This window comes from Cuculus canorus, chromosome 3, assembly GCF_017976375.1.
Source record: "Cuculus canorus isolate bCucCan1 chromosome 3, bCucCan1.pri, whole genome shotgun sequence".
Classification (NCBI taxonomy): domain Eukaryota; kingdom Metazoa; phylum Chordata; class Aves; order Cuculiformes; family Cuculidae; genus Cuculus; species Cuculus canorus.
Window position 1 is genome coordinate 122,051,346 of NC_071403.1, and position 24,692 is coordinate 122,076,037.

Genomic DNA, 24,692 nt, shown 5'->3' on the forward strand with positions numbered 1-24,692 from the left:
ATTGGAACATTTGCATTGTATTTGCATTGAGGTTTGTGTTGTGTAATCTGAAATTAGGGGTGTAAGGCCTGTGCCAAAGTCCAGGTCACTAGTTTCGTTACTGATCCAGTGGAGTATCTCCAACACCCAAACAGGAACTGCAGGTGTGATGTAGGATGGACTGGAGACCTGAGCCTCGGAACTGCCTGGCACCAAAGTGCTGGAGCATCTGCGTACCGGCCTGAGTATCACAAATTCAGTTATGAGTCGTATTAAAAAACTTCATTAACTCTCTGAAAGAGGTGAGATTCAGACAATGAAAATGAGCAGGCAGAATTCCAGGTTTGGTAACTCTCATATCCAGCACCCAGGCTGTGGGTGCCTTAAGAGCGATTGCCTCACAGAAGATACTGCTAAAATTAACCTCATTGGCAAAGGGATACATCCCATACGCAACCCAAGATGAAGCATTTGCTTTATTGCTGTTAAGGCCTGAGGGCACAGTACAATAAAAAGTGTGCAACCATGAAAAGTGCTGGGTACCGGAAGAGATTACTACCTATAGTGGGGAAAGGAAATAAAATCTAAGCTTTAAGACAGGATTTTTAAAGTTTTCAGGAGGGGTCGTTGGCCGTGGGTGCTCTCCGCTGCCGCAGCTGGACGTGACGGCCGGGAAACTCTTCTCAGGTCTGTGCTCATGTTTGGAGGTCTTGAAATTATGTCTTGAAGTAAGAGGGAGAAACTTGATCTCCTTTGTTTATCACAAAGAAATGATTTGATAAGGATCACTGAGCTCATACAAAGGGAAGAGGGCCAGTTTCAAATCTGCAACCAGGGCGAAAGGCAAAGTAAAAAAATAACTAAGGGAGATTGTTACCTACAAAGCCTGCATAAGATGGAACTAAGCACAATGAAGCCAACGGGTGGAGCACCTGCTAGACTGAGTTTTGGCTGAAGTTTCACACCTTTACGTTTCTCTAGCAGCCTGTTTCTGGCTAAGGTCCTCTCCAAAGTACATATGAGGAGGTCCCTGCAAACAAACTGGTGCTCATTTCTCTCTCTCATGCTCCAAAAGGCAAGCCAACTGGCAGAAATAAGCTGGAGAAAAGGGACATTCTACAGGCCAGATCCATGTCAGAGGAGGGAGTCAGGCTGTGGAACTCAACTGCTCTTTCTAGCACTATTGCACCCCTCAACTTCTTCATGAGATGGCTTCACCCCATGCTGTTTCAGAGAGTGTGACCCATAAAAAGGAATGTTCTTGTTTCTTTATACAGCAGAAATCACTGAAAGAAATTATGCAGCCTGTGGATTGGACAGGTTGGTGAAGAACTTGGCATGATGTCTTGTCTCTTCTGACTTCAATATTTCATAAAATCTATTATTTTACTTCTTGTTGTCTCTGATCAAGGTCTACTGCACATAAAAAAAAATTACCCTCATCCACAAAATATCAGAATATGGCTGCGTTTCAGGTGATTTTTTTCAAGATTCAGTATTATCCCCCAAATTAAATTCTCCTTTTTTTTTTGAGACCAAAAAAACCCATATTGATTGCTGTTAACACTTATTTCAACCCAGACAGGAACATTAAATTCCAAGTTTCTTTTTCTGGTTAGTTAATTTTGTGTACTAAAAATCTTCTTTTTGGTTTATGTTTGGGGTTTTTTTTAAATCTAGAAATCAAATTTGCCCTCAAAGCTACATTTTTGTTGCTTTGGAAACATATAAAAAATGTATCTTCACTAAAATAATTGATGTGGTGATTTAACCCCAGCCAGCAACCGAGCACAAGACAGCTTCTTGCTTCCCTCCCCCAGCGGAATATGCGGAAATAATCCAAAGAGTTAAAGGGAGAAAACTCATGGGTTGAGATAAAGAGAGGTTAATAGGTGAAGCAAAAGTCATACACACAAACAAAGCTAAGCAAGGAATTAATTCACTAATTCCCATTGGCAGACAGATGTTCAACCATCTCCAGGAAAGCAGGGCTCCATCAGGTGTGACAGTTACTTGGGAAGCAAAATGCCATCGTTTCAAATATCCCCCCGCCCTTCTTCCCCCAGCTTCACACGCTGAGCGTGACCTCCTATGTTCTGGAATACCCCTGTGGTCAGTTGGGGTCAGTCGTCCTGGCTGTGTCCCCTCCTATCTCCTTGAGTACCCCGGTGTCCTCACTGGTGGGGTGAAGAGCAGAACAGGCTTTGGCTCTGTGCAAATGCTGCTCAGCAGTAGTGAAAACATCTCTGTGTTCGCAACACTCCTTCCAGCACAAATGCACAACAGAGCCTCACGGCAGCTACGATGAAGAAAATTAACCCTATGAACCAGCACAATTATTGACTTACACTTGTATTCACAAATTGCTTCACTTAACACCAACCCGAGCTTTTTGAGATTCTCGATCGGCGCAGAAAGCTCTGGCCACTGCGTGCTCTCAGTGCTCTTCACTGAGTGCTGTAGGATGCAGAGTTCAAAAAACACCTTTTAAGCAATATCCCCAGTACGTACTACTTTATAAAGATATTTTGTCCCACACTCTTCACTTAAGACAACTGTGATACACGTGTGACTTTCCTCAATGCCAAAGACCATTCTCAGGCTGAGGCATTCAATTATTTTAGTAGTGGTAGCCAACTTATACTCTGCTCCCCTTCCTCCTCCTCCAACGAGTACATTTGGTGTCCTGCCCTTACAGGACACATCTAAGTGTTTGAGAAACATCACACTGAACACAAGCCCAAGTGCACATCAACCCCTTCTCCTGGAGGACTTCAAGACTCGAGATTTAATGAGTAGGGTGTGGACTCTCACAACGTTACCCACTAACTAAATAATCTACTTTCAGTCTGGGCACACAAATTTGACACTTTTCCAGAGTCAGATAGCATCTCAAAAGGTTCCTTTTATCTTTAACCTTGTTAAAACAAGACGTCTGGCTGGTAATACTTCCGTTCCCTCTCTGCCCACAGACTCTGAACAATAACACGCCTCACACGGGTTAATCGAACTGTGATAACAGTGCCATCACGGATCCAAAATTCTGGAAATCACATAAATTGGCAAGAGGAACATGAGATCATTGAAACTTTTCCATTGCCAATGCAACAAGTAAAATTGCAACACACAACCACACAGAGAATACAGGCAGGGTTTTTTTTTTCAGGGAAGTTGTTCTCAACTATTTTTATGGTATCTAGCTTTTCCTGCAAACAAGATACTATTCCATGTACTGGCATAACATGGGTCACTCGATCAGCCTGAACTTTAAAATTCCTGAGGTCTGAAATTCCCATTAACTGGAGCATTCACCTCTTCTGACTGGGAATTATTGCACAGCTGCATAGTTCTCCAATTAAATGCTATTTTGGTTCCTCAGCTTTACTTGTTATCCTAGTTCATCTCAAAAAAGCTTCTTGTCAGTTCCTAAAGACTCACCGTTCAAGCCTTGACATTTACACTCTTCAAATATTTGCATACCATTATTATGCTTCTGTTAACCATCTACGAGTGAAGCTATATTTATTCTACCCTTGCACTCATTCCTAGTAATTCAGCTCTTCCCAGCTTTGATCTTTGTGTTCTTCTTGGAATAATTCTTGCATACTGTCAGCACCTTTTTATTTTGATGATGCCAGGGATAAAGCCTTATCCCAGGTGAAGTTACCAGAACCGATCTTGAGGTACTTTCTTCCTGAACTGTGATATAACATGCTCCTGAATGCAAACTGTAGGATTGTATCAGTTTCCCTTATCTTTCTGTCTTCCAGCCCAGTACCACTCTCATTTGAAAACAGAGACCTTCTGCACAGAGCAGTTAAAGTAAGACAAGGTTGTGCAGACATGGGACTAATCCTGAGCCCCTCATCGCTCAGGTGCTTTTCCTGCCTGTTGGGCTTTTCTCTATGTAGATAGCAGCTCTGTGAATTCTGAAAATGTGAAGTATTTTACTAAACATAAAGGAATGCCAGGAAAAAAAAAAAACACACACAACAAAGCAACTGAAAGGCTGCTTATGGAGGAAACTCTTCAGTTAATCTGGTGGTGTTAGAGAAATGCCCTATGTGTTAGAACATTAGCTTAAACCAGGAAATTAAAGTCATGTCAATGCCTTATTCTTCTATACAATATCCCTTGGACATTAACAGGACACCTTTCCACTTTACAGCTAAATCGATGACATTTGAGGACTCCTATATGGCTATGTCACAGTCATGACATTTCTAATCAGAACAATAGCAATTTAACTAAATGCAACATTATTTCTGCAAGTAAGAGCATTTTTATTTTAAGGTGACTATTCCTCTCATCTATCTGCCAAGCCACTTTGTAGTCTGCTCTGCTCTGTCCCGCATCAGGAACTGAGACACATTAGTGTAACTGCATGTGTTCTATTCTGTATGCAAAAGATATCTATGAGTATTAACTAAATTTGCAAGAGGAATTAGGATCAGTAATAAATGCTTTAGCAAAGAGGCTTTTGGGAATAAAAAATATATCTTCAGGCAAAATTCTCATGAACTAGACATCATCTTTGATTTACAGTTTATAGTATTTTCTTCCCTGCGTCCAATATTCGCAGCTTCAGGCCTCCTGTTCTGTTTGTTGTGATTAACGGTATAGGGTAGGAGGGCAGTTCTGTGGGCTGAAGCTAAGTCAATGCAAGCATGAGCTTAGGAAAATAAAGAACATGTTCAACTTCAGTTTATACAAGCCACGTCACTCAGGCTGAAATCCTTTGGATCCATCCACCGGTGAGGATCTTCCGGTTCCTAATACACAAATATTGTGCTAACTGTAACAAATTCAGCAGGAGAATCTAATCTTTAGGCTGAAAGAGTGAAATGTGGCCATATGTACACACAGCGAAGAGGAAAAGATGAAGGTTTCTGGGATGCTCCCTTCCCATTCCAGAGAACCGCAGTCTGTTTCAGCCTTAGCGGGGGTCTTATCTTAGTAACAATTTTGAGATCTGTCCTGAAGTCCTTGTCCATCTCTGCTTTCATAGATTCATAGGCCAGAAGGGATCATTATAATTCTCTTGTCTGACCTCCTGCATAGTAAGTTGATTATTATTATGATCTCCTCTGTCCTTGAAGTCTTTAGATCATATTGTCCAATACTATTGAAGAATTATCCCCAACAGGTTTCTTCCCTTTATCTTTTTTTCAATTTTAAATGACCCCGTTAATGGAGCCTCCACCAGTGACAGGCTGTTTCAAAGTTACTTTAGGACTCTTTTTTCCCCTATAGTTCCTTTAGTTAATTTAATTCCACTGCTCATGGCAATGTCCACACCCTAAATAATTCTTCAGCTTTCCTTGGCATTTAAACCCTTCAAATTACTGTAGGCAATTTTCCTGTTTCTTTTCAGTCGTTTCTTAGCCAAGCTACATGGATATTAGATTTTCAGATCTATCTTTATAAGTCAGTCCTTCTCACCCTCTTAATTATTTCTTAGCCTTGCTTTTCACTGCTACTCTGGAAGAGATTCAGTTCTTTTCCCACATTAACCCATCCGGACCAAAAAGGGTACAGGCAAAATCCCAAACTTGCCAAGTTCATAAAAACTGCCCCTGACTTCACTAGAGGTCAGATCAGGATTTGTATGTGGTTCCCTTTGGTGAATGATAGAAAGAAAAGAGTTAGCAGAGCTGGAGCTCTGATCTTATCTCTGCAAAAGCATTTTCAGTGTCCTAACATAAGCACCTCGTGACCATTTTGCAGAGTACTTTTATCTCAACTACTTTTGCCTTCCGAGTCTCACTTTCTCACAATCTTTATACGTGAATTGAGTTTTTTTCTGGGTACTTCACTTTGATTTTTTCAGGTTGAATTTTGTTTCATATTTCTTGCAAGCATATTCTCTGTGTTTGCCTCTATTATTTCTCTTTCACCTGAGATGACTTTTCCATTCATGCTACTGTCTCACTAAGACGGGTATTTTATTGTGCCCCAGAGTTTTTAACGAAGCATCCTCATTTCAAAGAGATATCAGTTCACGATATTTCATAAATGCAATTATAACATACTATTTACAATTGTCTTCTTCCAGACCATTAATGAGAACTTCCAACTTTTATCTTGCTATGTGGTATAAGCAGGAGGATCTCACTGGTATGGCTAAACAGTTCTCCACATTATTCAAAGAAGCAGTAGTTTTCATTAAATTCTTGCCGTGGGTTTTCATTACATTATCAGCCCACACAATAGTAATATTAGTCAAGCTGCTGTAAATTAATGAGTTGAACTAGATTTTGAGTCTGACGCTTTGGAATTATACATACTATGTTGATAAATAAAATATGTGTTCTGGTCACATCAATATCTTTCTGTACCTTTTCATAAGTACATCGCATTTATATATCTGCTTATAAAAATATATTACCTCCATCTTAGGAAATACAAATACATGTGTGTAATTTTAAGCGGTTCTCTATGTTTGGCCAAGTACACACAGAGTAGGACAATAAGTATAGGTATAAAACAGTCAATTGCCTAGAGAGACCGCATAAAGAACTTCAACTTTAGTGCAAAAAGGAGATTAGAAATCAAGGTGGCAACTTCAAAACCATACAATTAGATCACTGAGTTTATCCCCAAAAGAAATCTTAAACACAAAAACTTAACTGTTTTAAAAAGGTGTATGTAGTTACTGGATACAACATTGAGTATTTAAAGGTAAAACACTGATCGTGAGCAGATGCTTGCAAGGGTAGAAAACTACATCAGGCAGGGTGCAAACACTATCTCTGAAAGAAAGAGAATGTAGGAGGGATGCATGACTGTCACAGCCAGCTCACCAGGCAGGACTCAGTTCAATTGCCCTCAAGTTTATAGATACGGTCATCTGAAATCCTCTAGGGTATCTCAGACATTCTTGTGGGATTGGTAAATGCAGGATCAATGGAAACCCCCTACTCCTCCAGAGCGACACAGCTGCTGCCAAGTGTAAGAACATATTTGAGGTACTGGAAGATGCGTCCCCAATGTAACCTTTGTTATTACACCATCATAAGGTAAGATATTACCACCTCTGGTCCTTTATATTAGTTTCTTCAGATTAATTTCCTTAGGAAACAAAGCCCTACGAAGCCTCTACCTATGTGTATTAAAATTCAAACTTTATCTAGGTACCTTCCTGTCTGTCTGTGCAGTTCCTAATTACCCTCACAAGATAGAAATCCGTAAAAGCAGACTTAACTGCCGCTGCTCACCACTTGTTTTTTGTAGATAAGGAGGAATTGTTGCACAGGATTAGCTAATTTGACCAAAATCAGAGAGGAAGCCTGTGCTGAAGCTTGAAACAGCTTGCAGGTCAAAACCGATTTTCTCTTCCTGTGTGGACAGAGAGAAATTAAGTCAGAAGGAAGAAAAACTACAGCAATGCAGTAAAAGTAAGTAGAAATCAAACTTTAACTCTTGCTGCCTCTGCCTACTGAGGCTGATTCTAAACATCCCTGGGTAAGGAGCACAGGCCAGGCCCAGGTGTGGCTCCGTTTCTTTGTGTTTTGATAGACGTACGCAGAGAGTTGAGAGAACTGTGGGATGAAATGGAGTCCGACGCTGTCACTCGTGCGAGATGGAGATTGCCAGTCATGGCGGCACGGAAAGCTTCCCAAGTAATCTTTGGTACTGCCGATACTCTGCCTCGCTGCAGAGAGCTGTCTGCCACCCTGCGCCCAAAATACTCAACCCTCTGAACATCTGGATCAGGGTGAGCATGAGAATTCCCATGGGAAGGGTCTAGGATCGTCGCCACCTCCTAAGCCAGGCCCATCAGTTTTGGGGGACAGTTACAGATGATGAGGAGCCACTTGAGATATTTAACAGTGTAAAAAACCTACTTCTAGTGCCTGACAGTGGTAGTAAATGTTCAATTTACTGATGTAGCTCTAGTCTTCTGGATCTGCTCAGATGTTTGCTTAGATGTTTTCTCCTGAAAAGCAATTTTGTTCATAACACAAATTCCACTAAATGGAATTGTAATGGCCATAAATTCCCATTCTGTAAGAAAAAAATAAATTAAAAAAATAGAAAGAATAAAAGCAAAAATAACATTGAAGTTCTAACATTACTGGATCTATAGTGTGTATTTCATCATTCTAATGAGTTTTCATTTTTAAATGGACTCTATGTTATATAAATTACCAGGCATTAATTTAAAACTAAAATTGTTTGCATTTGTAATAATCTGATTTTTTTAGCTTGATTTGATAGACTGCTGGGGTGGTTTTTCTGTTGATTTTTGTGAAAAAATAGAGATAGATCGTCCTATAAGGAGAGAAGAGCCTCTCCTCCCCCAAATCCTTTCTCTGAATTGCTTTTAGGACTCCTTTCCACATTAAAACAAAGCAGACTACTCTGAAAATAAAACAAATATGATCGTTCTTCATTTAAATGAAGGGGGAAATTAAGAACAAAGATTTGAAGGTGGGATTTTCAGAGGCACCTACGTGACTTGGGAGCAGAAGTCTCACGTAAAGCCACATTGGTTTATCTATCAAAGTTACTCAACAGACCGGTGAAATATTAGGAGGACCCCTGTGTACATGTAGCTTTAGATTTTCTTTAATCTGTCATCTGTGTGACCTCCTGTGTCCTAATGTTCCTGCACAGCAGCTTTGTTCTTATTCAGGAAAATTCCGGTCTATTTAAAGTTTCTGGTTGCCATCCACTGCAAACACTTCACAGGCCACAGACTCCATACACCTGACCTGGCATTTACTTCAGCCCCCAGATTCTTAGTGCAATCCATAAAGGACATTTGGCATTGCTCTGCCTTGCCAAATCCACCTCGGGGTTAAGCTTCATATGTTCTCTTTTGCATCAGTTCCTTTAAAGATGGTACTTTCTTTAATGAGCTGTCAGAGCTGAGCATTTCTCCGCCGTCAAATGGTACCACGGTCTCCTTGAATTTATTCGTGCTAATAATTACTGAACAGCTAGGCACACCGCAGCGCTGTCCCCGTCTGCGAGCTGCGGGGCACTGAAAGGTAAGGTGCACGGGAACTCCGAGAATCAGAGCCATCGGGTCGTCTCTAACATGACCATTTAATACAGAACACACAAAAGTGAGGATTTGTCATACCAGACTGAACTGGTGACCCCCTCAATTACTGCTGGCAACAGTCTGTTTCTGATCTTTAGGTAAAAGGCAGGAAAAGCCATAACGATGTCCTAGACGTTGACTACCCACCTTAAGCTAAGTACTTCTTTCATCCTTGTCAAGGATGTGAGAAAGAATACAAAAAGAATTTTCCTTATGTTCTTCCATTTTTACTTTTATTATTTCACTGAAGGTGAGGTAGGGATCTCAGAGCTTTCAAAAACTTTTGGATGCCTGGTCATGGATTAAAGTTCCTGCTCCATTGGCCTTATTCCAGCTATGCAAAATGCTACTCATCAATTCAATATCACTTGATATTAAAGCGAGTCAATTTATTTTCAGGCTCGTGCCACGCAGGGTTTTTGAACTCCTTCAAACCAGAAATTCAGACCAAAAAGATGTAACTTTATTGCCTTGAATGCTTTGCTTACCTAACGGATTTGGTCCGAAAAGTGCAAAGATACGGGACTGAGAAATAAGAATTAGAAACAAGTTCCAGAAGGAAACACACTGCTCTGCTCTGCATAATTTCTGACTCCTGGTAAGTTAAAAAAAAAGAAGTTTATTTCCAAACAAGCATAATATTTAAGAACACTTCAATACAAAAGTGGATTCAGCAGTCTGGAGATGGATCCACAGTCCAGTCCGGTCCATAACAAATTGCTAATGAGATGATGTATTCATCAATCATTTAAACCGCAAAAATATAGCACCTGAATAAATACTTTCACTTAGTGAAAAAAAGTCAAATATTCTTTTTTAAAAGAAACAAATATACTTTCAGTCATAATTTTATGAGTTTCTATTTTGGTTTTGAGCTTCTATCAGCTTTCCAATTTCATTGTCACTGTGTTCTCTTGCAGTCTTCTTGAAATATCTGTCTTTGGATTGAAGGGACCTTAAAGATCATCAAGCCCGGATTCACAGCTTAGAGCTGGGGTTTTGAAACATAGCTGTATTGTTGGCTTTTCAAGCGCCCAAAATGCTCGGTGTTAGGCAGTATCTCATTTGATAAGGATCCCGCGAGGCCAGGATCACAGGGAACCCCCAGAGCCTTATGACATGCTAGAACAAAAAACCCAAACCAAACCAAAACACCATTTCTAAGATTTTGTCCCAACTTAACCCTGCTGCGTATTTTTTTTTTTGGCTTTTAAATCAAGTTTATGCCACTTAATTGCCTTAAGACTGTGTCCAAATGCCTCTGTGTTTTTCCTTCCAGTGTGGGATCTCAGGGCTCCACGACAGGGATTTTGTCACTTCATTATTCTCTGTGCTCCAGTTTGCTGTTATCCAAATACCAGCTTTTGGTCGTTCATTGTAACTTTTTCTACCCCCAAGTGGGACAGAAAAAAAGCATCACTTAAAGTTGCTTTTCAATACTCAACAAATTCTGTTAAATATTCTGATAATATCTTCTATGAGGATTTCAATAAGATTGCTACTACAAGTCAGCATTTTAAGAAGAAGGTAGCTTTTGAGATCAAGGTTCGTTTATATTTCAGGAAAAAAGAGAACCCGCTCTAATCACACTTTATCTGCTTTTCCTTTTTAAGCTGCTGTCTTTTGGGTAGAGAGATCATTTTTACAAAGAGTTTTTACAGTGGACCCACTAGGCATTATTAGAATCAAACTGATTATATTCCTCCTTAGGGCTAAAGAAATGGAGATAAGAGAAGTAAATACAATAGTCAAGGTAATTTTTAATAAAACTGAAAGTGAAAATAGAAAAAAAAGATCTGTGCTTTCTTCGAATTTAGACAATTCTCTTGATCCTGGGAATAAATGCAACAATTTGTCAGCTGAACTAATTTTCTAAAGCAGAGAGGGTACAACCAGCAGTTTTATAATAGGATATGTTTGCAAGTTTAACAAGAAAGAAGTAGTCTTTTCCTTCTCGTGCAGAAGTTGATATGAAAAGAGGGTCAATAGTAGGAATAATTATGGTTGGTTGAAGAATATCTTTGGAAACCCCTTCAGAATGAGGACTATTAAGCTGACGGCTGGACTGGATGATCTTAGAGGTCTTTTCCAACCTTAATTATTCTATGCTTCAATTCTTCGCTTTTTGAGTAGGTGAACAGGTTCCCAAAGAGCTACTGGACTGAATGATGCAGAGTATCCTTATTGCTATAATAATGCCAGAATATCCTTATTTCTATAAAAAGAAACACAAGTTGGGATTATATCCATATACAAGCATGGACATGTACCTGTTAAGATCCCGAAGTACTGACTAGCACAAAGGTTATAATGATGCAGACTGCTCAATCACTTCAATCCATAGATATAGTTCCATTCCTGACTTGTCTGCTGTTGGCCAAGATGTTGGTCAAATCCTTGCCTATGTGTTCAGAAAGCTAAATAAAATTATGAGTCTTTGACCTTTCTGAAACTGGGAAAAATAAAAATTCAAACAGTTCCAGTAATAGATATCTGTTCATTGAACTCTTCCATTTCAATACCTTCAAATTATTTCTTCTTTTCAGTCTTTCCTTTTGCTATGAATTACTTCAAAAATCGTAACCTAAAATCTCTCCTGACCAAAAATATCTTTTTAAAAAATATTATTTTGGTACTTCCTGTCATCTCTATTTTCCTTTCCTTTTTCTTTAGCCAATATAAATCATTTCCTGAGAAAACCTGTGGGTTCCACAAACTGGCACTTTCCAGACAGCCCCTCCTAAATATTTTGTTGAAAAATCCACTCCCCCCCTTGTCTCTAGTTTTGCATTGCCCTGTTGTGCTCACGCCTTATTTCCCAGTCATCATGACACAGGGTCAGTGCTCAGCTTTTCTCAGGACAGACACAAAGCCCATGGGAACGTGCACATGTTGGAGTTCTTGCAGGCTTTTAAGCTGCCAGCGGCCCCGTTGAGACCGTTCACAGGCATGTGCCACAGCGCCCACCACTTCTGGACGTGATTCCCAGCACTGAGCCTGCCAGCAGAAAAGGAAAAGTTTGCTAATAACTTGTCTTAAATGAGATCCAACATTAAATGTGACTTCCTCTCCCCTAGACGTTGTGTGGCACGAGCCAGGTGAGTCGCCTGAGCTCACTGCCGTGAGAACGAGAGGTACCTGCTGAGGGTCAGTCACCTGCTCCCTTATATACTTGTCTCTTCTGCAACTGCAGAGGACAACTAGCTTAGATTGGGTATTTAACTTCTGAGTAGCTAATGAAAGGATTAATCCCACATTACCACTTCATTCTGGTTTGAGTCTGAACTCAAGCTAGGAGGTGCCAACAGAGCTCTTCCAGTGACACCCAGAGGCTTTACCTTGCATCTTTCACCACAGTCACCATTAAAACAAAGGATCAGTGCTTAAAGCCCTTCTTTGTTTGCCGTTGTCACTTTAGATGCAGCTTTCCCCATATAAGAAGAGGAAATGCCAAAAGTGTCACAGTAAATGCAATTATCATGGTCTGGTAAGTGCTTGTTGCTTGGGCTTTTCTGTTTGCTTGTGTTTTCCTCTGACAGGCAGCACACAGGCTTTCACATTTACTTTGCCAGTGAAATGTTTATGTATTAAAGAAGTCAAGAGTGAGAAGATCCCATAAAAAGAGACGATCTGACTATAAAGCAGAAGTTAAGTGACACCAGACTCTCCTTGTCTCACACGCACATGGTCACGCGGAGTCCCATCTGCTTGGACCGATACCTCATTGGCGGGGGCACGACGGATGGCTCGGTTGGAGCAGTCAGGATCAGCTGCGGCACACGTGCCTCTTGCTCTCTAATTCTTTATTGTTATTCCATGAACTCTGGTGGCCCCAAGCAGCGGGAGACAGGGACACATGTAACAGCTCTCACCCTCTGGCCCAAATACCAACCCCGTTCTTTTTTTTTCTGTTGTTGTGAGGCTACAAACACTTCCCAGGACTCTCACTCACTACCACAGCGCTGTGCTGAGCGTGCCACCAACACTCGCACAGAGCTCATTTTCTGTCCCTTTTAGCAATGCCCCACTTGGGAGGATAAAACACTCACAGCCCATCCAGGATTTGAATGAATAAACCTTCAGCAAATCTCCACCAGAAAAAAACAAACCTTTAGCAAATCCACCTTTGTATCAGAGGTGCAGGAACAGGGAGCCAAGGAGGCCTTTCCCCAAGGATCGAGGAGGGGCAGCCACGCTGGGCTCCTCTGAGCACTGATTTGCATCCATAACTCCCCGTGAAGAAGAGGTATCCGCTCTTTTTGACCTTAGTAAATCAAAAGCAGACAGGTCACAACTTTAACCTATTTCTTTGAATACCAATCCGCCAACATACAGAACTGTATAAAACACATGCATAATACATAACACAGAGCTGGCACAGACCATCTGACTTGTTTTAACCCCCTTGTTTCTGTATTTTAATGGTACTGATTGTAGAGCCGTCAGTGCAGTTTCTTTTTGTGGCTGTTGAACGTATTTGGGCATTTTGTTCTCTGCATTTCCAATGAGGTCAGTAAGGAACACAGTGTTTACACAGATGTTTTACAGAGTAGAATCTGTCATTAATATTTAAATTGCATGTGTGTCTGCCACGCTGTGTATTTATAGTTAGGTAAGTATAGGGGTACAGAGGCGTACAGATGTATATGCACATACACAGATACACAGGTTTACTTGCAAGATTCACGGTACCTGGGAAGACATCATTCTCCTTATCACATATGGTTAATATTTATTATAAGTCATCATAATGTGATATGGTATTGCTTCTGTTCAGATAGCTGTAAATATCTTTAAGTAGCTTCAGACTTTGGAGTCAGCAGAGAAGAGAGGTGGTGTTGGCATTACATTTCAAGGGCATGTGAGGTGACTCGGTCTCTGCCAAAAGGCAGGTAGGTTGGATGAGGTCAGGACAGATTGGATGAGGCTTTGAGCAGCCCAGACTGGTGGAAGATGTCCCTGCCCATGGGAAGAGATTGAAACTGGATGATCTTTAAGGTCCCTTCCAACCCAAAGCATTCTACAAATCTATGAGCCTGCCTTCTTGACTTCCTGAAGTCAAGCACAGCCTTGCATCAAACAAATTTCATCTTTTTTTTTCAAGTTATTTTCACCGTGTTTGCTAAATGTGCAGACAGATCCAGCTGTAGCAAAGCTTAATCTAACACTGATCAGCAGTCAGACCACTCTTCAGAACAAGCCTTCTGCAACAGGAGTGTCTCAAAGATGAAAGAAAAATGGTGCGACAATACATCATACCTTGCCTTTGCAATATGATGGCTTTGCACCTGCATTTTTTTAACACAAATTGTTCAGGATTGATCCCTTCATAGAATGGTTTGGGTTGGAAGGGATCTTGAAGACCATCCAGTTCCAAAATGATAATAAGAGCTGGGCTAGCAGACAAACCAGGAGAACCACAGCTCAGTGCTTCAGCCTCTACTCTGTCCCATTTTATTTCCTGGTGCAGAAGCAGCCTCAGAGTCTTTATGCTTCAGCAGATCCCTTCAAAATAAATAAGCAGGTTGCTATTTCTATCCGTCAGCAATGCCGTGAAGCCTTAACAAACCTAGTAGGGGTGGATGATGCTGAATTGATTGCTGAACTCACACTGGTGGTTGCCTAGGTGCACGTGGCCTCGTGACCTAATTCTTCTTGTGATTTGCAAGCAGGATGTTCTCCTAGCTACTGAAAGATACACTGTCTGCTTGGAAAGAGGCTGAAAAGCTGAAACCAACTAGGAATGAAACTGAGGGGCAGAGAGAAATGTAACCTCTCACAGAAAGGAGAGGTCTGGCGTCTCTTAATGCTCTTGTTAAAAATACCACAAAACTAAGCACTCTCATAGTACTCCTCCTTTTCCCAAGCGCTTCCCATGGCAGAGTTGTCTGCATTTCTTTGGTTATGACTTGCGTGGTTTATATTTAAAATGTCACTTACATGCTGTTCAGTGCCAAATAATTTTGGTGGAGTGTTCTGTGATGGTGTTCAAGCTAGATCATCCGTGGCATCTCCTTCATTAAAGGCCCTCACAAACAGGCTAGAGGGTCATCTCTGAGAAACGACATAGGCAGAGCTGATCCTGCCCTAGGGCCGGGGCATGGAAGAGGTGACCTTTTGGGGTCCTTTCCAGCCTTAAGAGTCTCTATTTCATTATTCTGATACAGCAAATTGCTGTGCCCCATTAAAATGAATACACGGATATAACACACATTTATGGAGCTCCCAGGAGAGCTCATTAGAGTGAGGTGAGATTGTGCTTTAACCTTCTTTTTTTTCAATGTAGAAACCAACCAAAAAGTAACATGTAGCAAAAAGGCAGTAACACAGAGATAAACAAATATCCTGTACTTATTGGGATTAAATCACCTTACGACCATCCACTTTGGGATCTCCTTCTGAAACATCTACTCTGGCTACAGTTAGAGTCCAGCCATTGGACAAGAAGAATCTGGTGCAGTTGAGCAATACACAATATATGTTTCTAATCATGATTAGAGTTTGACTTCTACAGCTCAGGGTGCATTCTCCGTTTTCAACTCAGGGTGCATTCTCTATTTTTGAAGGATCTGATTCCAAAAACTTAGCACGCGTTTTGTAGTTTAAATTACCTGTCAAGCTGCAAGTGAGCCAGACCAGGGTATCATATTCAGAGTAGTTACTGTGCCTACAAAAACTCATAAGAAACAATAGCAGAGCCGATATTTGAGCATCCCTGAACAAGTTGGGAGAGCTGTGGTTGATCAAGGGGGCAGCAAAATAAGTGGGTTAGGATATCAGTCCACCACAAACTCTGCACAACGGGAAAATTAAAATTAGTGAAGTTCTACCGTAACTGCACATTTAGAAGGCAAAAATAGAAATGTTTTGTTATGTCCACTGTGTGATTTTAGTCTTGGCAAGAGGCTGAAATGAGCCCCTCACTGTGAGAGCTGACTGAGTTCTGTTTCAAGCTCCCTTTGGGGTTTAAAGCCCATCATATTTTGTAAACTTATTTTTTTCCCCCAAGATACTGATGCAGACTACAAAGAGCGCATCTCCAGCACCGCCTTGAGCACCAGGCCACTAGATAAAGGCACATAGATTAAGGAATGTGGGTCAAAAACAGACAGAACAGTCCAGACTGACTGGACATGCACTGAGGAAGGCTCACTGCTGCAGGCAGTCACTGCTAAGAGGTTACTGGGGGAAGAACTATGAATTGATCATTTCCAGACTTGTCGGTTTGCAGCCAGATTTGTAGGGAAAGAACAGTGTCTCTTCATGATGGGAAAAGAAAAATTGTATGTGCCTATTTTGGGTAGGTAATGAAAAAAAAAATAATAGGTGCTGTTTAATTTAAACTTCCATACATATGTATGCATCCATATCCATGTTTTCTTCATTTCTCAAACCAATATCAGACCAACCAGTTTTACTGGGTATGGATCATGTTAATTTGATTCAATCCATTGCAGCTAATAGGACTACTCATGATAATAAGCTTCTCATCAACAGGTAAGGCCATGTCTTCCTGAAGCCTCAGGTGTGCCTAAGAGGTAATAAGGTGCCTACTTTCTCCCCCATATTTTTATACATCTAAGTGAATAAACATTTAAATTATCACATCCAGAATGGCTTTTCCCTTAACTGCTAACAGTTATTTGACCAGTCTTCAGTCTTCCTTTTTTTTTTTTTTTTTTTTGTACTTCCATGGTTTTTTTTTCCCAGTGTTCAGTAATTTAAATGCGATAATAGATAATATGGACAGACTTGCTTCTCTTCTGTTAGTGGTGTCTAGCGGGTGATCTGTAAGCCTTTGGGAATGAAGAACCCATTCCGGAAGAGTTGTGAAGGTAACATAGAAGATTTCTCCTTCTGCTAGTACGCTTACTTTCACCATGCAGGAATTACACATTCAGTACAGAAATTTTAGGAGCTCCCAAATTTAGAACAGAAATGCTGAAATCCTTCTCCTTAGTTCCACACTCAACCATGGATGTTGTAGAGTTTATTTTTCCTCATGGAGACACAACTTGTGAAGTAGCTTGGTCTTTACTGCTGTCCCCAAATCTGCTAGGATATACAAACACCTTTATCTTCCCACCAGGGCTGCTGTTGCTGCTCATGAATTTGAAGTGAAAAAGGAAACATCTTCTCAAGTCATTGCAGGATTATAATTAAGAGGCTGAGAAGTGGCTGAAAGTATAAAGAAATGCCATTCTCTTTTTCTGAAAGGGAAACTGAGGCATGAAGCACTCGTATCAGTCACTTTATACAGTGGCTTGGAAGCAAACAGATAAAAAGAACACAGGCTTCCTAAGCCAATTATACTTTTTCTCCAGAATATCACTGACCCACTTCTGCAGGTGCTGTCATGGGTTTACACCTGAACTGCAGGACTACTGAAGTAATTCAGGTGAAATCTCTACAAACCCCTTGTTTAGCCCATGAGAGAGCCTGTCCACTCACCCTGAGGCCATCTGGCATAATTTGACCTCCTAATAGTCTTAGCCATGTCCAAGCCGCTCATCGGGAACGGTTCCTGGCCTGGGATGCCTCTTGAATCTCTCTGGGAATTTCTTAAGAGAGTATTGGCTCACCTGGGCCAAAATAGGACCAGGACCAAAATATATGACGCGATACTGGCTAATTTACTGCTGTAACCATAGCCACAGTTGCCCGGTAGCATTGCTCGTGCCGTGTGCTGCCCTTCTCTTAGGGCAGGTTGCACAGATTCAGATTGGTCTGAAATACAATCAGTCTCAAAAATAAATACAAATGAAAGTTATAGTCTATTCATGGAATGCTCTCTCATATTGCCCCTGTCTTGGTGAATGCTTATACACTTATGGGTCACTATATTTAAACACCAAGAGAACATGGAAGCCCTAAAACATTCTTTCAACTGTGTTTCACCCCCTCCTGCTTGGACCTGGCTCCTCCATCCCATCCGCAGAGATCATCTGCCACCAGACGCTCCCCACTCTCCAGTCCTAGGGCTGATCTTGTCCCGGCCCCTTGACGTCACAGGATCATTCTGAGGTTCCCAGCTTCAGCACGCCCCGTCCTCTCACCTCTTTGCAGACATGTCTTTGTCCAGTAACAGCTGGGACACGGCACCTAGACAGTTTCAAGCCATGAAGGGTAGCAGATGACACATGGAGATCAAAATTGGAAAATTTTCCTGGCTAAAGAGCCTAAAATGTAATATTCCTAGCTAAAGATGAAGGCCCAAACAATGAGATCCCACAAGGCTGACCTCTTAGGCAAGCTGGAGATCTTGGCTCTGCGGTGGCTGCACCCAAACACCCATATCATTTATTTTCCTGGGATAGAGGAGTCTCAGCAGCTGAGCAAACCTTACAATTGTTCCTGACCTAAATCCCAGCTCATTTTCACTGTGCCTGAAAATGAAATTTTCACTGCCTGATATCTGGACACAAACCCAGCTCTCGGCTGCCAGAGCCCTCTCAGCAGCTCTGACTTCACTCTTGGTTTAAAATGACTTTCCCAGTGTCAATGTCTTTGTGAACGACACACTTCGGCCTTGGTGAGAAGGAAAGGAGAACATGTTGGGGGAAACCTGGATAAAAGAGTTCTGAACCAGATGTATGCAGTGCACATGTGGTGGAGCTGGGTTTCACAGAGGGAAAAGAAAGCAAAGCACTAACAACAGCATTCATTTTGATTTAACAAGGCTTAGAGAGGAATCCCGGTAGCCAAGAAAGGACTTGGTTGGAAAGCTAGCAGAGATCAATTATGAATTTCTTTGCCACAAAAATCTCCTACCAATTATCTCTACCTATTTTAATCCACTAGAGAAGACAATTACACTTTTGGGAAGCAATCCTAGCTGCTTGCACAGGTAGAGACTTGAAATCCTCAGCTACATCACTAATCCTTCATGAGGTTAATCTTTCCCAGGAACAACGATGATATGCCATCCAAAATTATTGAAACTGCAAAACTAAAACTAGAAATGGAAGATAAGAGTTGAAGAGCATAAGACAAAAACATTTAGATTACACATGAAGTGCAATAAGAATGTTTGAGAAGAGAGAAGGACAAAGTGTCAGCACAAGTAGAGAAAATCAGGGAAAGAAGAAACAAGTCAAAGTGAGGATGGGGGAGAAACCGGAAAGGGAAAAAATCAGAAAGCTTTCCTCTGCTTTCAAATCTCCTTCTTTCATTTGACAGAGGGACTTCTGATTTCCACTGGTGTAAAGGTATGGAAGAACAAAGCCTGAGAAATTCATTCCACCTCATTACAAGCACAATTAGATCCCTCTCATATTACCTCATATTTTCTATAGTCATGGACCATTCTAGGCAGTTTATGCCATTCATAGAGTAGACAATTAGAAATGTGTCATTTGAATAATGAAGAGTCAAACTTACCTTTTAAGCATCTCCCATCATTTTGGAATAAGAATTCACGAGCATTGTAATTTCTCTTGATAATATTATTCAGAACCTATTTTTGTTTTCTTATCAAAGCTATTTAAAATCATGAACTTCACTGTGTGATAATTTACTTCATAACACTTTTATTTCTCCTTTAAGGTTTTTATTATTAATGAGAATGTATATTTTATAGCACAGAATGCTGATACCTTTACTTATAAAGACAGTGGGAAAGTGTCATTTGATCATCTAATGACCTCTGGTGGATGAATCTAATTGACTCACAAACATAATGTTTCACACCGGTTTTAACTCCTATTGATTGCATTACTGCGCACAGACAGCTTCTCCACGCTGCAGGAACAGTCAGACTTTAAAAATCACCATATCACAAACCAGGAAGAAAAATCCTCTGTCTCAAAGTGTGTCAGGAGCTGAAACCAATAAAAGCCTCTAAGAATAAATACCCATCAGGTCTAATTTTGTCCAGTTTTCTTGTTGTGATCCCAAATCTCTATGTGTTTGGTACAATACTCAGCAGACAGACACCTGGCCCGTGCGGCTCGTCCTGTTTTCCTCCCACGGATGCCTTTTCAGCTGTGTTTTTGCACTACATGCTGAGAACTTGATCCCCTCTCCATCCTACACTGCTAGTGAGTGAGCTGAATTTCATGCAAAGGAAAATATGTCCCGCAACCTGTGGTTGCTCTCCAGTTCACCTGGAAGGCAAAACCATACAAAGCAAAGGGAAGGGCAGCTCAGGGATGTTAAATCTTCACGTGAGATGATTTTAGAAGGCAAGACACATGCATGAGCACTGAAATAGACAAATGAACACATCTTAGCCTGCGGATCAGCATGCGGAGAAAGACCCTGTTCACGAGACAGGAAACTGGGCTGAGGTTTTAGAAACTAAGCATTAGTGGGCATCAAAGCTCTGCTGAGGGGGTGTCTTCAGGTCCTTTCACAGGCCTTTTCCACAGGGCTTTTCTGATTTAATTCAGGGGGACACATGAGGTGATCTCCATTAAAAGAGTGTAAATCTAGAGGATATACAACGTGGATTTACAGCGAGGATTACAGTCTGCCCCATGGTTCCATGGTTCCTTACGTGTTGGCACAAGAGGGACAGCAAGTTGGCAGTGTGTATTGATGTCACCGCGGGATAATGAAGAAACTCATGAAAGACATCCTTGCAAACTGCACCATAGAATGTGTGAGCACCTACCACTAATCAATAGGAAATAAATTAATAGAGAAAAAAGTATAGCAAGAAGAAATCCTTGCCAGTTACACTTCGCTTGCTAAATATTTGAGGAGACCGCAGAAGTTTTTGATCCTCTTATGTATTTCTCAGTATTCCTAAAAAGTAGCGCTATCAAGAATAAACAATTGAAAAAAAAATTAAAAAAAAAAGAAACAAAGAAAGAAGAAATCACAAAAATCAAAACTGTGGTCCTGCTTCGTATTTATAGCAAGATTCCTTTATTTCATTCAGTCTGCATGAGAGTTCCTTGTAAAGGCTGTGAAAATACATCACCGGCTTTAATGTGTTTTTATTTTTAACTGTGGGAGCATGTAAAGTGAGATGGCAACCAGCTCCTCCAGTAGCCATGTTTTATTAATCCTTCTTCCCTTCTATGTTTCTACCAAATACATTTTGTTACCTGGGTGTGAGTTATGCTTACGAGCCGTGTTGTTAAGGTGCAAATACCAATAGACGCCGTGTAAGTTTGCTGCTAAGGGTGTAACCCGGAGGGTAACAGCACGGATAGGCCTGAACAGCTTCTACACCTTCTGGAGTGTTTCTTCACTTGGTGCAGACTGTTTCTCAAGGAGCCCTCATAGGGCAATATCCAGACCGCTGTAGGACAGCCTGAAGGACAGATATTTGTTCTCCCAGCTCTGTCATTAGAAGTCTCAGGTATGATCTCCACTTCTCTTTAATAGCCAGCACAAACCCTGAGTTATCACACTGAGCTGCAAAGGCAATAGGAGTTTTCATTCTGCCTGTGCAGCCCTCCCTCGGTTCTCTGCATCTGTTACGGCCGTTCTACAAACTGAGATTCATTCTAGCTACGTCTATCTCAAAATAGATGGACATCCTGCACAGAGCAGATCTTTCCCTCGTCTAAATTACTTGTCTCCCCCTTGCCTCTGTTCCTTGTTTTCATTCCTGCACGCAACCCTGGCACAAGACTCTTTTGGACAGAAAATAAAATCCTTTAACAATTCCACCAACCTAGAAGACTCACTGGGGAGGAAACGGGAAACCTCTGCCCCTTCGCTCTTGCTACCAGCAGCTGAATCAATGGAGGGCATTATATTCCTTGCCCAAGAAGTCAAGGGGTCAGGAAAGAGCAGCTTTGTTGAGGAGTCGCTCCAGCCCGATATTATGGATTTGAACAGTGAAAACAGAGCTGAATTGTGAGAACCCATGTGAGATTATTTAAGGAAAGATAAAGTCATTTTAGTCATTGCTGTTGCAAGAGGGCTTTGGAGCATGAAGGGCACCCATCTAGTCAGATCTCTGGATAGGATTAGTGTGTGGAGCAGGGCAGGAAGAGAGAGCAGAAGCGATGCTAAGACAGAGTTGCCAGAGCTCAGAGTGATGAAAATTCACCTCCAAGGGTGTAGGTGATCACTGGGTGACAACATTTGTGTTCCCAAAAGGGTCCCCTCATATGAAAGGGCAAGATTGATGAGAAAGAGAGATTTTTTGCTGACTCCAGGAAATTTCTAACTTATCCTGGGGAAACGATGATCCCCTAGGCCAAGGCAGTCACTCTTGGCCCATGAGAAGAGGAAGCTGTGGTTCCTTTTGTTACTTTACCTGCCTTGCTTTCCCAGGCATCAGCTACTCCTGCAGCAAGCACAGACCTGCTTCTCTCAGAGGTCCGCTGAAGACAACCAAATCACTTAGAAATAGGTTTTCTTTCTTTCTTTGTTTTCCTTCCTTCCTTCCTTCCTTCCTTCCTTCCTTCCTTCCTTCCTTCCTTCCTTCCTTCCTTCCTTCCTTCCTCTCTTTCTCGTTGTCTTTCCTTCTTTTTTTTCTTTCCATTCCTCTCTTCTTTCCTTCCTTCTTTTTCTTAAAGTTTGAACAACTTCAATTCCAAGATAGAAAAATCACTTCAAGTAAAAGGGACCTTTTTTTTTTCATTATAAAATCCTCAGTACTGGACATTTTGAACATTTTTTGGGTGTTGCAAATTGCAGTAGGAGAGGTGAGTCCGTTGGAAGAAATCTCTCCAGGAATGGCTGCAGTTTGAGTCATTGGCATTTTACAATAACACTAAAAATGAAAAACATTTCCTCAATAATTCCCAGCTTCCTGTCGTTGGGATTACTTGAACTTTCTTCCAATGATGGTGGGAAGTTTCATGACCTTATGAGAAAATGTTTGATCCTGGTGATGCTTGAGTTTTTCTTCATCTAGAAAACAAATAGATCCACTCTCATAACTCTCTTCTGAGGTTAAAGAGAGACATGCCAGGATTCATTCCATGTTTCTTTCTGTATCAAACCACCATGGAGTCTGTGTTGCTGCCTCATCTCTCTCCATTTACTCTCTTTTGAGTTGTTAAGTTTCCTTTAAATGTGTCCAACTAAGAAGCCCAAAATTAAATTCTGTGTCCAAATGCAGGAGCGCGGGAGGGTGCACAATATTCCTTGGATGCAGATACGTGTGCCCCGCCTGAACGTCAGTGTGTGACCACAACCTGTGGCAGACACAAGGCACAGCATGGTTAGACCATGATGGAGTAGGATACATACTTTGAGTTCCTGCCACTTAGTTGAAAAATGGGAATTTGTTTGGACATGGAAGGCCTGGTCGTATGTCAAAGGCCTATGTCAACGCAAGGCCAAATAGTTTTTAGAGATCAAAGATTTTTTCCTACGTGACTTAGAGGAAGTTGCTCTGATGTTGTTAAAATGGTTGCTAAACTAATGAGGAAACAACAAATTATGAAAGGATTAGCTTGATGGTATCTTCCAATCCTCAGTTCTCTGAGCAGGGCTTGTGCATTGGTTAAATGTAAATAAATTTTTTTAGAAGTTCAGGACAGAATTTGTGAAGATATTCAGGCACCCAAAATTGCAATTTAGGCACTGAGTTACCATCGGAAATCCTGGGAGATCTCTGATTTGTATCTTTAGGTATCTCATTTCCTTTAAAAATGTTGTCCCTGGTACCAGTAACAATTGGAGCTTTTGCATAGAAAACGTGTGAAAGTTACTCGCATTCAGTGGTTGCAAAGGGATAGAAAACATAAAAGTTGAATCATATCAGCTGTTTATTTAATCTCAATCAGAAAACACCACTGCAATCCCTAGGTTTTTTCTTTCTTTGTTTCACTTTCTAAAATTCCTGTAATTATATGCAATTACGTCTTATGCTGGAAATCGGTTCTCCTAGACAAAGAATCTGATTTTTTTTCTTAATTGTACAAAATATGCAATTTAAAAAAGTGAGCAGTTCGAGTGTGGAGAAAAATGAGGCTACAGCTGTAGGATTTTGTTATGCTTTTAGTATCAAATCACAAAACCCATTACATTATTTATCCTACAGGCAGGCCTTGTGCTGCAAACACTGAACACAATTGCATACCCCAGGAAAAGAAATGTGTGCTTTTTAATTGCCCTTGATTTAAACAACCCTTAATTTCATTAGCCTCTCTTTTTTTTTTTTTTAATATGGGAAATCAAAACAGTTTATTTTAAAGCGTGCGCACGAACCACTAATTTTCTCTAACGCCTGTGCATTACAGTGTATGTAAAAATATACCTATGCCCATGCATGTACTCAGACACTCATTAACCGACAGTGTATGATTCACGTTAGGCACACGCAGGCGCTCGGGCACACATACGCATGCACTTGTGTACACGTAAGCAGAAAATCTTTCTTTCTTTTCTATTGCTGTAGCATCCAAAACAAAAACCAGGAATCTCTGTGATTCAAGAGCATTCCAAAAGTAAAATCCAGTAAAGTCATGCTCCTGCTTGTGTTTGAAAGAGCTGGAGTTTGTCATAGGCTCTACTTCAAACTACTGAGTCATAAAATTAATCTTTTGTTTCTCGGTGATATTTTTGTTTTAAATGCTGCCTTACTTCAGCTGTTGGAAAGCTCTGAGCGAGCTGTAGGCAGGAGGATAAGTTTCAGTGGGCATGCGGGGGATGTTGGAGAGGGAGTCCTTCTTGTAGAAGCCCACCCATTTCACCCCCGTTAACTCCAGCAGGACTGATGCAAGCTTATCACAGGAAAAAAGAATCT